This window comes from Cupressus sempervirens, chromosome 8, assembly GCF_028749045.1.
Source record: "Cupressus sempervirens isolate cs-2001-9-10 chromosome 8, ASM2874904v1, whole genome shotgun sequence".
Lineage (NCBI taxonomy): Eukaryota > Viridiplantae > Streptophyta > Pinopsida > Cupressales > Cupressaceae > Cupressus > Cupressus sempervirens.
The window spans coordinates 229,705,661-229,722,008 of NC_143125.1; positions in this window are offsets into that span (position 1 = coordinate 229,705,661).

Here is a 16,348-nt window from a genome sequence, read left to right on the forward strand (position 1 = left end):
TTCTATTGTTTCACTTTTTCGCTCTTTTAACAAACACCATTTGGTGCTCCCCCTTGCTAGCGTTTTCCCTTTGTATTGCTTCTAGTCCCTTAGACCCTTGTCAGTCTCTTGTTGGACATTAATAAATTTATCTTATCTTATCTTCTCCACCTCTCTGTTATTCTAATAATGGCATGTGATTTAAAATGTCAATGCAAAAACTTTCTTCTCCCTTAACTCTATGTTAAATTCTAATGATAAAATGTGATAAAAAAATGTTAATGTTATCATTTTTGTTCATCGCTAGCTCTCCATTAGTTTAATGACATAATTGCAATTTGAAATTTTGATACAAAAACTTTCTTCTAAGCTAATTTCGTATTATCTTGATAATAGAATCTAAGACAATTTTGATACAAATGATTTAATTTTATCTTGTTTATATTATCAATGGTATGAAAGTTATTCCTCCCTTTTATACACAATTTTGTAGAAATGAATGTTGTTTTTGATGTAGGAAAATTCAAGACTATGATGAGGGGGCAATAATAATGTGGGGATCTTGAGGAAAGACTAGTTTTGCATATAATTTAGAAATGTCATCCTCTCTCCTTTCAGTTGTGCTAAAGGCCAAGCTTAGAGGAATTTATGTGGCTTCACTAATGTAGAAGCAATCATTTTCTCTTGGAAAAAAACAAGTCCAACCTCGGAATATGTCTAGTTTTAATACTACATGGTTGATGAGATTCTATCATGAGCTCGTCCATCCAACCTTCATAATCAATGATGTAATATGTGAAGGTGAACATTGACTGTGAAGTTGTTTTACAATTATTCTTGTGATATATGGAGGCAAATATTGATTGTAATGGTGTTTTAATGTAAATTTGTAATAAACATTGATTGTAATAGTTTTTTAATGTAAATTGTTATAAATTTGTTCTAAGTATGGTTAGCTCTTAAGGTGAATGAATGAAGTTCCTTTTGAACATTTGATGCTAATGATGCATTAGATTAGGTTACTTTTAGTGGGAAGATAGTTAGATGAATAGGATAGACCAATGGTTATTACCTCTTGCTTGGTGCAAATGGAGATATGTCAACCATGACAACAATGAAGTACAAGTTTTAAGGAAATCTAAAGCCCTTCAAGTTGGGTAATGGGAACCAAAAAAATCATTGATATGTACTTGGGTACATGGATTTGAGTGAGTTCACAACCAAGATAGCAAATCCCTTTGGGGATGTCATTCAAGGTCACCTTCTTGGTCTACATTGGGCCAACAGATGTAACCAGGTTTCCTATTTCCCTGTAGTCTTTGAATTTGTTTATGGCTCATTTAGAGAACTACAAAATGGATCAAATGAAAGTCTTTGGGAGAGAAGGGGATGTGATCTTTGACATCTCCTCACACAATGTAGAGTTGGTGGTTCACATACCCCCACCTATGACACCTATCACAAGGTCATTATGGATCTTGGAGATATATACTATCATTTGGAGAAGGATTCCACCATGTATATCAATGAGGAATTCATAGAGAAGCCTAAGGGGCATAATTTTGACAAATCAAAATTGCAAAAGGCATGCTTAAATGAGGATATTGAGAACCATGTTACCCTCCTAAGTAAAGTGTCAAAACTCTACAAGCTAAACAATTGGTGTTATGGATATTCCTCTTCATTAAGACCTTTTTTAACATAAAGATAAAATTGAGTGAGGCATAGTAATCAATGACAACTTGTACATTCAATTACTAATAATGAAATTAGTTTTGAGGTTATGAATGACCTTCTATTGGTCTACCTTTGCTGCCCAAGCCACATCTAGGGCCAATGATAGAAGTGGTCTACCATGATTTATAATTATTATCCACAATTAACACTCAAGAGAAGTATTGAGAAGGAAAAATACAAGGTCAATGATATGTTTGTGTTTATGGTGGTTAGAACAATTGAAGGTGATTTTGCCTAGAGGATGTCTCCAAAAGCTACTGCTCAATCAAGAAATTTGGGTGTTGTTTAATCTGATTCAAAACTATTTATCTCAAAGTTGTTGGCTCTCCTCTGCAACCCTTATAGCTTCCAAGGTTCCCACAACTAGTTGAGTACTAAAAATAGTGCACTTACCTTTACATAATTATTTTTGAAGTCATAGTTATAATCTTACATTTGGTCTTGAGGGCACATTTTTTGTGGTTGGTATAGTGTTGGTCATGTATACTTGTGCTTTCATAGTGCAACATTTGTAGTTGGTGCACATCGTGCTCTCCATGGTAGATGGTTTGCTAGCAAAATGATTATGACAACATTCATGGTATTTTAGTTGAGTTTTACAAAGATACAATTTGTTTTTATAGATCAAGTTATTATTCCATGGTTTAATTATTTGTTTTGTGTTGTTTCCCACGTAGCCTCCCTATAGCTATGAGACAAAATTTTGTGATAGCAAATGATTGGGGTGGATCAAATATTCAAAATTATCACACATTTTAGTTTAGTTTTCAATGAAGTTAAAAGGTGAATTGACATCACCTTCTCAAGACTACACAAGGCATTGACCACAATATTACTTGATTTGGATGAAAACAAACAAAAAACAAGAAATACACATGTAAGCCACACACCTATAACATTGTGTGTATAGAAAACCCTTCCTTTTTCTTTTGATTTTCTTCCTCAACCATTCACAGTACCGCATTAACACAAATAATCAAAATTTAACAACTTTTACTTATCTTCAACAATGCTAAGAGGTTTACTTATCAAAATTTTGACAAAAGTACTTAAAGTGTCATTGAAATTTCAACAAGAAATTTTAGTTCCGTCAAAATTTTGACGTTTTCAAGATCATATTAAAAAAAGTGAATTTGACAAGTCAAGTTGGCCTACCATCAAAACTTTAGGTTGATTTAACACTGCATATGGGTACATATAAGTTACTCCATAGCCATTGGCCATCTATGCAAAAATTCATAAATTCATATACATTCAATATTGACAAGATAAATTTCAACAAGAAACTTAAGTTCCATCAAAAATTTGACAAGGTACTTAAGTATCATCAAAATTTTGACATTTTTGGGATCATATTGAAAAAAAGTGAATTTGACAAGTATATGGGTACATATAAGTTACCCATAGCCATTGGCCACCATCATATATATATATATATATATATATATATATATATGCACATACCAATACATTCATCCATAAATTCATATATGTATACATTCAGTCATGCATGCAACCATTAATTCATTCACATGCATGTATGTATATCTACATATATTCATACATACATACATCCAACAATAGGCATACATCCATACACGCATAGATACATCCATTCATACGTATGATTACACATACATTCATTAACAAATTCATATAATTGTAATCATGTGTACACCCAAGTACATCCATCATACATTCAAATATTGTTTCACTCATACATAAGTGGTGCATCTATAGATGCATATATTCCTACGTGCATACTTTTAATTATTCATTCATGTACAGATAAACATTGTCAAAGTGCAACTAATATGCACCTTATGCAATGAAAATATAATAGACTTCAAGAGTATTCAACATTGCATATGTGTATATATAAGTTACCCCATAGCCATTGGCCACCATATCAATAATTTCATCCACAAATTCATATATGTATATTCAGTCATGCATGCATGTGTACATGCATAGATGTGTGCAACATGCATGCAACCATTCATTTAGTCACATGCATGTGTGTATATCTATTTACATCCATACATCCATTCATACATACATTCATCCATCCAACAATGGGCATACATCCATACAAGCATAGATACATCCATTCATACAAACATCCATTCATGTGTACACCCCATGCATACAAACATCTATACATTCATACATACATCCATATTCAGACATCTATTCCATCTATACATACACACGTCCACATATACATATACATGCATACTACATGCATGCATGCATATACATATGAGTGCATCTATGTGAATAGTACATAGATACAATTCATACAAGTGTGCATAGATACATCCAGACATGCATACATACATCCATAAATGCATCAAAACATGCATCTATACATACATCCATACATACATATATGCTTACATCCATCTATATCCATACATATACATTTATATGTACATCTATACACACATATATCCATACATCCATCTATATCTATGCACACACATCCACACACACATATATGCACATTGTGTTCATATGTGGATACATTCATTCATTTTGTACATGCACATACTAGGTTGGGATGCTTACATTAGTAGGATGAAGTTTCACATGTTGCATCCAACTTTGCACACCATCCATGTCACATTTCATTTGAAATGTTACACATAAAGTAATGTCAAATATTCATCCCACAGAGAACAAACGAGAACAAACATGGCATTGTTTGTCATAGCCTCCAAAACAAATCCTTCTCTAGTTTCCGCAATTATTCAGCTCAGACTTCCCCTATAGCCCGCTTTGTGTCTCGAACCCGAGATCTAAATTGATCTTTTGGCGTTACTGCCTACTTGAATACTATAAGAGAGGCAGAGCATTTTACTCTATACTTTCATTTCCACTATTGATTTCAAGCACAGCAGTTTATTAAGACAAATTGACATAAAAAGCAAAAGTTTGTTTGATTTTGTGGACCGGACAACAAATCTTCTTAAATTTATTAATTGCAATAAAAGCGACGAGTAAAGAATGGAGTAACTGAAAAAGAAGAAAGTACAGTATCAACAATTCACTTACCTTTGCAGCATCGCCAGCCTCCAACCTCACAATTATGAAGAACATAGAGAAAACTGTAGCAAATCTGCCTCCTGAAAATTATTACCAAATTCTTGTTCAATTTGAGAGATTATCCTGCTCAGACCCCGTGTTTCGAACCCGCGATCTTTGCCACATACTCCATTACTATATTGCTTGTACTTCATTCAAAATCCATACAGTAATGTGGAAGAATCAAAGTCAATGAACTATGATGCAAAAATACAACTCAATTTAATGTCACTATTACTTACAAACAAAACCTATCATACGACCATCAAATAGAGTCATCAATATTACTCAACCATGATGCATGAATAATTAACTTCCATAAATATTTCGTACAAAATCATGTATCTCTACAATCAAAATGTATACAACTCATTGATATCAATAAAAACAAACCTATCACCGTGCATGGATAAGAGCACTACATACACCACAAATTTTGATGAACATTAATCATAATGTAGCTTTAAGTAAAGTGAAAAAAAATTGTATGATGCTATTTCATATATGCTTTCCTACCATGATGCACACCATGTGTATTGTCCATTAGAATAATCAAACATAAGAGTTAGTGTCATTCAACCATGAGGCATAATCATACACATTAAGAATCATGCAGTGATTTAATCAAGTCTTATTTAATCCTAATACACATGCACGCTAAAATTCATTGTAAAGCTTAGCGACACATATCCTAGGACCCTTCAAAAAAAGCTATATAATTGTTCACCATTAGTTAACATCATCAACCTTAATGCATATACACCCCATAATGGTTATAAATAGATTAGTTACAATGTTCATAAGACTCAAATCCTTCACACGTAATTACTATTCATAACCACAATAGGCATATTTTAGGAGACTCCATTGAAGTTATGAAATGAGTATACCCTTTAAAAAAACTATAGAGCAATAGTAAAAAATAGTGAATATTACTAGCCATGGTGCACAAATTAGCACACCAATAATGTTCTATAGGGTGTTTAATGTTCTTGTACACTATAGAGGTTTGATTCAATCTAAAATTAAGTCCAATATGCATATGATTATCACACATCATTCAGCCATGGTGCATGAATAAGCAAAATATGAACACTATAGTAATTTAATTCAATCTTTAAACAAAACCTCTAAAAGTTAATGAAATATGTCATTAGACCCATCATGGAAAAATCATACACTATGGTGTATGCACAAATATACTTCATGTAGCAATTGCTCGAGTTGATGAGATATATGCCATCAAAACCTTTAAATAAAACCCATAGAACTCAATGGCATGTGGCATTACAACCTTCTTGGCAAATTCATATTATTATCATGTATGAGAGTAAATGTCACTCAACCATAATGAAAAAAAAATTTGCACATGTAACATTCAAACAAACCCATACAAATAAAATGGTTGCACTAGAAATAAAACTAAGTAATAATATGCCATATGTATTTTCAATTTGAATTTGGTCACTCAACCATCATCATTGAACATCATTTTAAGCATGCAAAAGAACACTATTGCATTAGCTATATAAATAGTGTCATTGACACAACACACCATAGTACCTTAATACATAAGCCTTAAAATCAATATAATAAGTTCTAATCCAAAAGAACACCAAGGATTAAATATACAATTTACTTCCTCTATTATTTACTAGTTATTAATCATTAAAAATAAAATAACCCTTGCAATATTTTCACTAGTCAAACCTAATTATTTATACAATTGTTTAATTAACAACAAATAATTAATTAACTTTTAATAAATATTAACATTCTAAAGCAATAAGAGAAAATGGTATAAAAAAAGAAAGAAACACCTCTTGAAAGACGAATGTGGCCATTCTTAAGAGTTTATGGAGAGGTATTCAGACCCCTTCTTAAAAAAGTAATATTTTTCAATTACTTATAACCCAAACATTGATAAAAAGAACAACATAAAAAATCAAATAATTTGTACACTTGGTAGAAATCAAAGGTTCCAATAATGTTCTTGAATTTTATCTATGCACTATAAATTCACTAAAAGTTCGAATTACTTAAGAATATCCTAAAGTAGCTTAACAATCAAATTTGTAGTCCGTCATGGAAAAACATAAAGCCCTTTATAAATTAAAATAAATAGACGATTATTGAAGCATTATTAGAATTAAAAAGCTTAAATAAAATAAAACTATAAAAGATAACTTAGACAAAATTTATAAATATTATATAAATAAATATTAAATAGTAGTCGTCCACCTTTGCTTAAAAATAAAAGTTTTCATTAAAACATACGCCATCTATTGCTATGTAAGCATACAAACTATCATGAGCAAGTGCTGTGCTGCAAGAGTCCCCCGCACCAGTTACAGTTACCCAGAAATAAAATCGTAAAGCTATCGGCATTAAGTTAATGTTAGTGTGTCTATTGGATTGCCTTGACTATAGAAATTTAAAAAAAAAGTAACATGTAAAACTAGATGACTTCAAGTAAAAAACAAAATGGTTTAGTTCAACAGGATGAGCAATAAGTATGTGCTTACAAGTATCAAAATAATGTGAAAAAATATTGTACTACACATGACTACAGATTCAAGCAAATATGGTTTCATTTCAGGCTTTTGTTAGCGCAGTCCAAAGTGAATAAGAGATGCAAAGGTTTTAGCTGTATCTGCACAACCAGAAAATAAATTAGTGTTAAGGACCCTAAGATGATCAAGCATGAGGAAAGAATTGAGGAGGGAGATGAGTTGATGTTATCAGATTTTCACAATTCATGTGGCTGTTGCTGCAGTTTAGGAATTTAATTGCGTGAATGACTGAATGATGGGTTTAAGGTTTGAAGTTCTAATGAATGAATTAAGAAAATTTAATAATCTCAGTGAGACCATTCGGTCTAAGGGACTAAAAATTACAGTATTCAGACATTTTCATATTTTTTTCTATGTCAGCTCTTCTAATATGAATCTTGACCAAGAAATTTACTAACTTGTAAAGCTTTGCCTCCTCAACAGACTCGTTTAGATTGTCCTCCCACTCTTCTTTGGGGGTAATCGATCAGAACCTTCCTGTTGTTCCCAATCTTCTCTCCTCGAGAAAGATAGAGAACAAAAGCTGTTCGTACACTGCCAGTTAAAAGCCAAAATCATTTTTCTTAGTTCTTGGCAGAAATGAATCTGAGCACAGGGGATCCATCCCATAATGCAATGGCACTCTTATCTATATAAAACCAGTGTCACAAAATAAGCTTGCTCGCAGAATCAGCCATAAATATTTTAGTCACATTGCATAACTCAATGGTACTCAGTCACTACAAAATAGAAACATTCCCTATTTGAGCTCTTATTTTAGGTCTTTCAATCTGCAAGTACGGAACTCGTATTGGCGGTGAGCTAGTTCCTCAATCTCAAGCAGCAACAATCCACTCCACAGCGCCCTAGATTGCTCAGCCCCAGATTACTAGTAACCCTGAAGAAAACAATACTATATAGGCAATCCAATCCAAAGAACTAGGGCCTCTCAACAGAACTACCCCTAAATGAGAATAATATAGAGGATATGTTGTAATGTGGAGCCTCAGAGGTTAATTTTCCCCTGATTTATTTATTCTTAGTCAAATCTGAGCTTAATAAGATTCATTGCAAGAAAATTCTTAACAAGATCCTCCTGACATAACTGTACTCTCTGTATTGGATATAAACTCATAGAGTTTACTATCTAATAGGCATAAAGCGATAGAGAATCTCCGGAAGAAATACAAGTTGAAGTGGGTTTCTCACTGGATTCATATTTGGTACAGCCAATTATTCATACTACTCTGGTATATACTACCATAACGCCAGGTTAACTTTTACTTTTCTACACATCTATTTATCTGCATCTTCCATTTCCATCGATTGAAATTCTCTCATGCAATCTATTTCAGTAGCTTGGTTAAAGAGAAGCACCAACCAATCTTAGAATAATCCCAAGTCTCAACTATTATATTAGGTATGTATCAAAGGGTTTTCTTCATGACAAAAAACTCATGTCAAAGACAGAGAAACATATAGCATCAAGAGCTTCGACGTTAGTGCTAGCCCTGTCATCATAGAGCCATAAGAAGAAATAGTGAGAAGCAGACTAGTGTCAAGAGGGCAGCATGAGTAGAATAGGAGGCGAGTAGAGACTTGATGGAGGAAGCAGTGGCTTCTTTCGCCTTCCCTCTATCTTCAGAACATCCCTTCTATTACACAACATATAACATTAATACCACATACAAAGCTGGTATTTTAACCATAAAAATTATTCTGGTCATCAGATTACCTTATTATTGTTGAATGGAAAACATAATTAAAAACAAACATATAAAATTGAAGCAAGAATTGAAAGGGGCACAGGAAGCGAAGAGAGGAAGAGAAATGTGTGAGATATAAAGTGCAGGGGAGCCTAGTAATCAAATCTATCAAGTGTCTTTCTGTGGAAAATCCAAAGTGGGTCCACAAATTGTATACGCAATTTTGGATCGTTTTTAAAGTCATAATAAATCCTTTCATTGCCTTTCATGAGTACTAAGAAAAACCAAAAGAAATTGTCTTTCATTGCTGCAAAGAATGACTTTTAAAATGCCACTCCTAAAATCATCTTTACGTAAGTCATAACTTTCCTCTAAACTATAGATAAATTTTGAAATTAATTCTAGAATATATTTTCCATTTAAAAAGTGTGAATTATCTTGATCTAGATTTGTTTCCTAAAATGGGGGAATTTTTTTTGGTCTCTTGCTGTTCTCAAACTCGAGGTTCCAACATTAAATGCTTTAAACGAAAAATATTGTTTCTGCATCTGCTTTGCTTTAAGCGATGGGGGAAAATGAAAAATATTGTTGCCATTTTATGTTCCATGTCTCATTCAATCTAGTGAAGGGAATGTTGACTCATTCTATGATGTATCATATTTTTGCACTAGATCTACCATATTATAAATTTGCAGGCTTTTAAGGACATCTTCTTGTTATCCATCAAGGAGTGATGCAACTTTATAGACTCCCTGTATGACAAATCTGAATTCTGAACTATACAAAAATTTCATTGATGCAGTACAGGCACACTCCGGCCATGCTGGTTCTTATAATATAAGTAATCACTCTATAAATTCCAAAATAAGTGTTGTGAAATTCCACACGTTACAGAGTAAATCTTTTAGCCCAAATTGAGGTATTTTTGAGGGTTGATTACCTCCATATATCTGGTTTACTGTGAGAGATAAAAGAAACACCAACACCAGATTGCTTAATCACATAGTTTGTAATCCAAATTCTATTAAAATGAGCAATAAGACCTTAACAGTTTGGAATTCATGGTTGAGATATAGGCAGTGCAACAATCAAGAAGGCCCTTATGGTTTAGAATTCACCGTCAAGCAATAGCAACCGTAATTGAAATATGAGAAATAAATAATGTTTATGTGTTTTGGCCCTTCCAATAAAAGATAGAAGAAAGAGGTCTGACAAATGCTTCGAAGAAAGAAATAGTTGTACACAATTGTGAAATAATATTGGCATATGGAAGAAAACCCTGTAAGTACCCAAATCTGAGAGCCACATTAACAAATCAGTCCGAGACATAATATCAACTTGTGGTTGACAAAATTGAACCAAATGGCATATTTTACGTAATTTCAAAAACATTGTCATTGGATATTTACAAATTTGCAACATACTTGCAATAGTCAACATGACTGACACAAGTCAAAAGCAAAAGCAATAAAGAAGCATATGACAGAAGAACTTATATTAAACTCACATCTAAATATAAGCTCTACATATACAAGAAGGGAGGGTACGAGCAAGTGAATCATTTCAGTCCAAAAGCAAATAAGGAGTACATTCAGCCTGAGTTCAAAATAAAGACATCACAGAACACAGGACTCTCTTGTGAAGAAAAATAAAAATGATCATGCCTTTATTCACATGAATGAGTAAGCGCATTGAATAAAAACCAATAAACACAAAGATCCAAACGAGGAATGCATTATGTGATCCGAACATGACTAACAGAGTCAAGCAGAAGAAAAACATTTCAAAGAGTAATTTCAAGAAGGATCCTTGAATCCATATCAACAAAAGACTATTTAAGAAAAAACACACTGAAGAAAATTGAATTCAAATATATAAAACCTTTCAAGCTTTAGTTATGTTAATGAAGGGAACAGTTTAGATGGTCAAGGTGCGATATGCATGCACCTTGAAGAAACCAGAAAAAAAGGCCATGACATCTTGTTTACAATGCTAATGATGAAGAACCCATGCAATATTTAAATACCAAGGGTTTTCAGAATCCTAAGAAAGTAAAAGGATTATTTAATTTATTTAGAGACCTCAACAACAGTATCACTAAGAAATTCACAGCAAGGTGAAGAAATAGTACTTTGGAGATTCTCTAAATGTGAGTCACAACCATCTTCAAAATATATTTTCCATTCAAGAAGTGTGCATTATCTTGAACTGAATAGTTTGCAAATTTTAGAAAACCTCAAGTTTAATTATACTATTTTCAACCACTAAAAAATATGCTTTGGAATTGGAGAAAGCAGAAAGCATTACCAGAATATACAACAATTGAAACTGCAATTTCATTTTTTCTTTATCTTAGGGTTGATTACTACAATCAATTGTTACTATTGAAAATTAAATTCAAAAGTTAAGTGGAACACTGAAATCTATATACCAAATTTCAAGTATAATATAGGATTGGGATATAACAATTATGGAAAGAGATACTTGATGTGTTTGAAACTAACAATTATCACCAGACTCAAATGCAGAGAAATAGAGTTGCTTTACAATTATTCCCAATATTGTATAACGATTGGCAAGTGGACTAGCCTAGAACCTCAAGATTTTCTGATGCACAAATACGAATAGTGTTTGACCTATGAAAGACGTATGAAAGTTATACTTCTTTTAGAAGAATTTGGTTATTCATTTTTACCAAAGTTACAGCTACCAAGGAATAAATTGTAAGGCTAAGGCTATTCGGCGTAAGTTAATGTTAGTTTCTCTATTGGATTTCCTTTGACCATAGAAATATTAGAAAGAAACATCTAAAATTAGATGGCTTCAAATAAAGAACAATATGGTTTGGCTCAACAGGATGAGTGATAAAAAACTGTGCTGCAAGTGTGAAAATCATGTGGAAACTATTGTACTGCACATGACTACAGATTCAAGCAAATGTGGTTTCTAGAAAGATCCAGCTTCATTTCAGGCTTTTGAAGGAGCGCTCTGAAGAGAACAAGAGATGCAGAGATTTTAGCTGTATTTACACAACTAAAACATAAAGAAGTGCTATGGATTCTAAGATCATCTAGCATGAGGCAAGAATTGAGGAGGGAGATGAATTGATGTAATCAGATTTTCACAGTTCATGTGGCTGTTACTGCAGTTTCTGAACACATTGCATGAAAGTTTTGTAGTATCAACATTTTGAATTAAATTCTATGATCCATTTTACAGAGTTTAAGCAAGTAAAGTTCAAGGTTTGAAATTTTGAATGAATGAATGAAGAAAAATTAATTAAGTTAAAGAGACCAAAGGGTCTAAGGGAAAAAGTTATAACATTCACACACTTTCATATTTCTTTTTATGTCATCTCTTCTATTATGAATCTTGGCCAAAGAATTTGCAAACTTGTGAAACCTGTTTTGTCAAAAAACTCAATTAGATTGTCCACCCTTCAATGTATCTTGAAATTGCGTACAAGTATCTTAATTTTCTGCACACTCTATGATGAAGTATGTTCAAATTGCTTAAAGATTTCCTGATATGCCATTCACTCAATGATGAAGTCTTATACATTTTCAATGTCTTCCTCCCACTTTTCTTTGGGGTTAATTTATATACCCATTGTTCCCTGTGAATTCTGATCAGAACAAAAGCTGCTTATAGACTGCCAATTAAAAGCCAAAATCAATTTTCTTAGTTCTTGGCAGGCATAGAAACCCTGATGCAATTAGCATGAATCTGAGCATGGGGAATCCATTCCATAATGTAATGGCACTCTTATCTATACCAAGAGCCACTCAATAGAACTGCCCTTGAATGAGAATGATTCAGAGGACATGGACATGGTTTTGTATGGGGCCCCAAGAAGAGGAACACACAACTATGTCTGAAATTTTATCAGCATCAAATATTGTCTTGGCAGGAAACTACCTGGGCTGAAAAGATGCTTTGGAAATTGTGTCATGCCCTAAATTTATGAGGCAAAACACAACCAATTCTTTTAAAAAAATCATTAGTTAATTAATTAACTTACTAAGTCAATACATGCTACACGGGTCAAGTTAAGGAAAGATGGCTTAGGATTAAAGTAGATTTCAAATACACATCATAAGGGTGTGGAGTCAGTTTTGTGAAATATTACATAGGGTTGAAAATTCTAGTGTTGCAAGAAGACTTTAAAGTTCGAGTTAAATGAGTTTATCGGTTATCGTTTAGGTTCCATTTACAAAGGTATGACTCCCATTTGAACTTTCATTTTAGGGTTTCCAAGTTCATAAGTCGACCTTGAAGCAACTTTAAACTCATAATTAAAATCCATAGTATAAATTATGAAATAATTCCCTTGATAAGATATAACATATTCAATCATACTCTTAAAAATAAATATTATCAAATGTATTATAACCATCTTACACATACTATTTCACTAAAAGAGGGGTAAAATTTTTATTGAATATCAAAGAGAGCTAAACAACACAAGAAACAAAGAGAACTACATAGCTTTATCTTGGTCCACAAGTTGAACTAGCATCTGAGATAAATCAAGGGGAAGCATCCTATGATCGAGAATATTCCAAGCTAGCCCCTGCTCAGAGGCCCATTTAGCCAAACAATCAGCCACACCATTCCACTCACGAGGGATATATATAAAAGATACAGAATCCAGAGAATTGCATAATTCAATGATTTGCTCAATAACCATAGCCAAATGCCAATCCACATGCATAAGGTTCTTATTATGCAATAAGTTCACAACCACCTGCGAGTCAGTCTCACAGATGATTCTTTTCTAGTCACGTTGACAACACTATTCCACTGCAACCAAGATAGCCAGGGCTTCCATAAGGTTATTAGTATGCTAACCCTTGTATATAGAAAACAGAAACTGAATATCACTAGAACTATCACGCCCAACTCCCCCAATACCAGTCGGACCAAGATTTTCCCAAGAAGAACCATCAGTGTTGATTTTAAGAGTGCCCACCTCAGGAGGAGACCAATGTCCTTGACAATTAACACGTTGAAAGTGTTGCTTAGCTCTATTCCCAGAGCGAGTGCAGGGGATCGAGGGAGAGCAACCCTGAAGAGGAAAGAAGAGGCAAGAGTAAATACTAGCATCAGTAGGATCCAAACCCCCACTAATGTCACATTTAGCTAGGAGTGTTTCCTGAAAAGAATTAACAATTTTCCACCACAGGTGCCTGATCTCAAACTACAAATCATGAAAGATCCTCTATTCCTCTAAAGCCAAACATGCCATAAAATAAGGGAAGGGCCAATAGTCCAAGCAACTTGAAGAAAATAAGTCTTGGAAGGGGAATGGCCCAAACGGTCCCAAAATCCAGACAAAGAGGAAACATGCCAGCACGTGCATCCCCACACACTCCACCAGAAGTGCCAAATCTGTTTGGCAAAGGGGCATTGGAAAAAAAGGTGAGATACATTCTCTTCACTGTTGTGACAGAGAACACAAATGGAAGGCCCTTGGAAGCCTCGCTTGCAAAGATTAAAGCTACTTCGTCAACACAAGGTACCCAGAAGAAACATAATACTTGCCAGAAGAAGCACCTCCCCAAGCTAAAACATCAGGTTCTTGCAATGAGTTGCACCCCCTAGAAGTCAATATATGAGATACTTCCAACCGATCTCTCAGTGAGCCACCCACAGGTCAATCAAAAGAATTCTTCCATCTATAACCCATGGCAAGGCCCAGGTTACAAGCCTCCTTATAATGAGCCACCTTATTCCATCCAGCAGAAAGGAAAGAATCACAAAGATCCTGCAAGTGAGGATGAGAGGATAGGAGAGGAGGATGCCCATTCCAAGAATCACTCCAAAATAGAGCCTTAGTGCCTCTGTTGTACATCCAAAATAAACTTCTCTTCACCAGGTGAGCACTAATCTTGAGGGTATTCCACACCATAAAGCCTCTTCCCTAAGAGAAAACCTGGAAATATTTGAAGGTTCAACAGCAGGTAAATACTTGTGTGACAGGATATGGGCCCAAAGCTGAGACTGGCTAGTACACCAATGCCAATAGAGCTTTGCAGCAAGAGCTTGACTGCACAAGATAGCAACCGAAGACCAAGGCCTCCTTCCTTTTTTGGCCTACAAATAGTATCCCAATTGATGAGGCTCCATACTAGATTCAACTATAAATTTTATAAAACATGAATTTACAATTAACATTATTGTCAAACTACTTACCTTAAGAACAACTTTAACTTCCTAACCCTCCAATCCAATTTTTCTTTAGTAAAATTCCTTTCATATCACTTGAACTATATATAACTATATATTTAATTCTTATTACTAATTCCTAACCTCTTTAATATCCAAGAATCAAATTTATTTTAACTAAATTATTTTCTTACAAATATCTCAACATCTAGCACCTCTGACTTATTGGCTATCAAATAATACCATTACAAACTAATAAAGCTAACTAACTCTAGCCTCTAACATAGTCTAATGTCTAACCCCTAACCCTTGCTAACCCTTTATATCAATTAATTACTAAGAACCTATACTTTCCATCGTACAACTTGCTTAATTCTTATTTTTAATCGTATCTCTATTTATCACCTACTAACTACTCAATTTCCACAATTTAATTAATTTGGTGTATTAAATTATTCTAACATACAATTCAGTTCTTAACTTTCTAGCACACCCCTATCCTCATTCGTTCAAGATTTAAAAGCACTCCCTAAATACATAATTAATTTATTATTATTAACATTATCATTTCTTTATTATCTTTCTTAGTGATTGCATATAGTTACTTATTAAAGAAAAATCATAACTTCAAGACTAACCTATGACTCACTAACACATGGTTTCAGAGTGATAATTCTTTCCTCCCAAAACTAACATCTCCTAAACCTTTATACTACCCCCACAATATCTATCAACTAATCATATTATCTTCCTCTTATTTTATCCTAACCACTAATACATGACAAAACAATAATCTAATTTTCAACAATTAACAAAGGCTCATTTAATGTCCTAATCTTTATATTTTTCATGTTAATTATTCTCAAATACAATTTAAAATTTATTAAATTTAAAATCTACTCACTTTTGTTAACATCACCAGAAATTTACCCTTAATCCAACCACATATGCCTTACTCCCTTCCTCATTTAATTGCTTTATTTTATTTACCTAATCCTTCATTACCCAATTCGAGCTCCCAAGGTTCGTCACGTGCTTTGGCAATTCCTTTTTATTTGAACATGTTGACTTGAATTAATTCTATTGTTATTTTCTAGCATAGGTACTTATATGGATTTA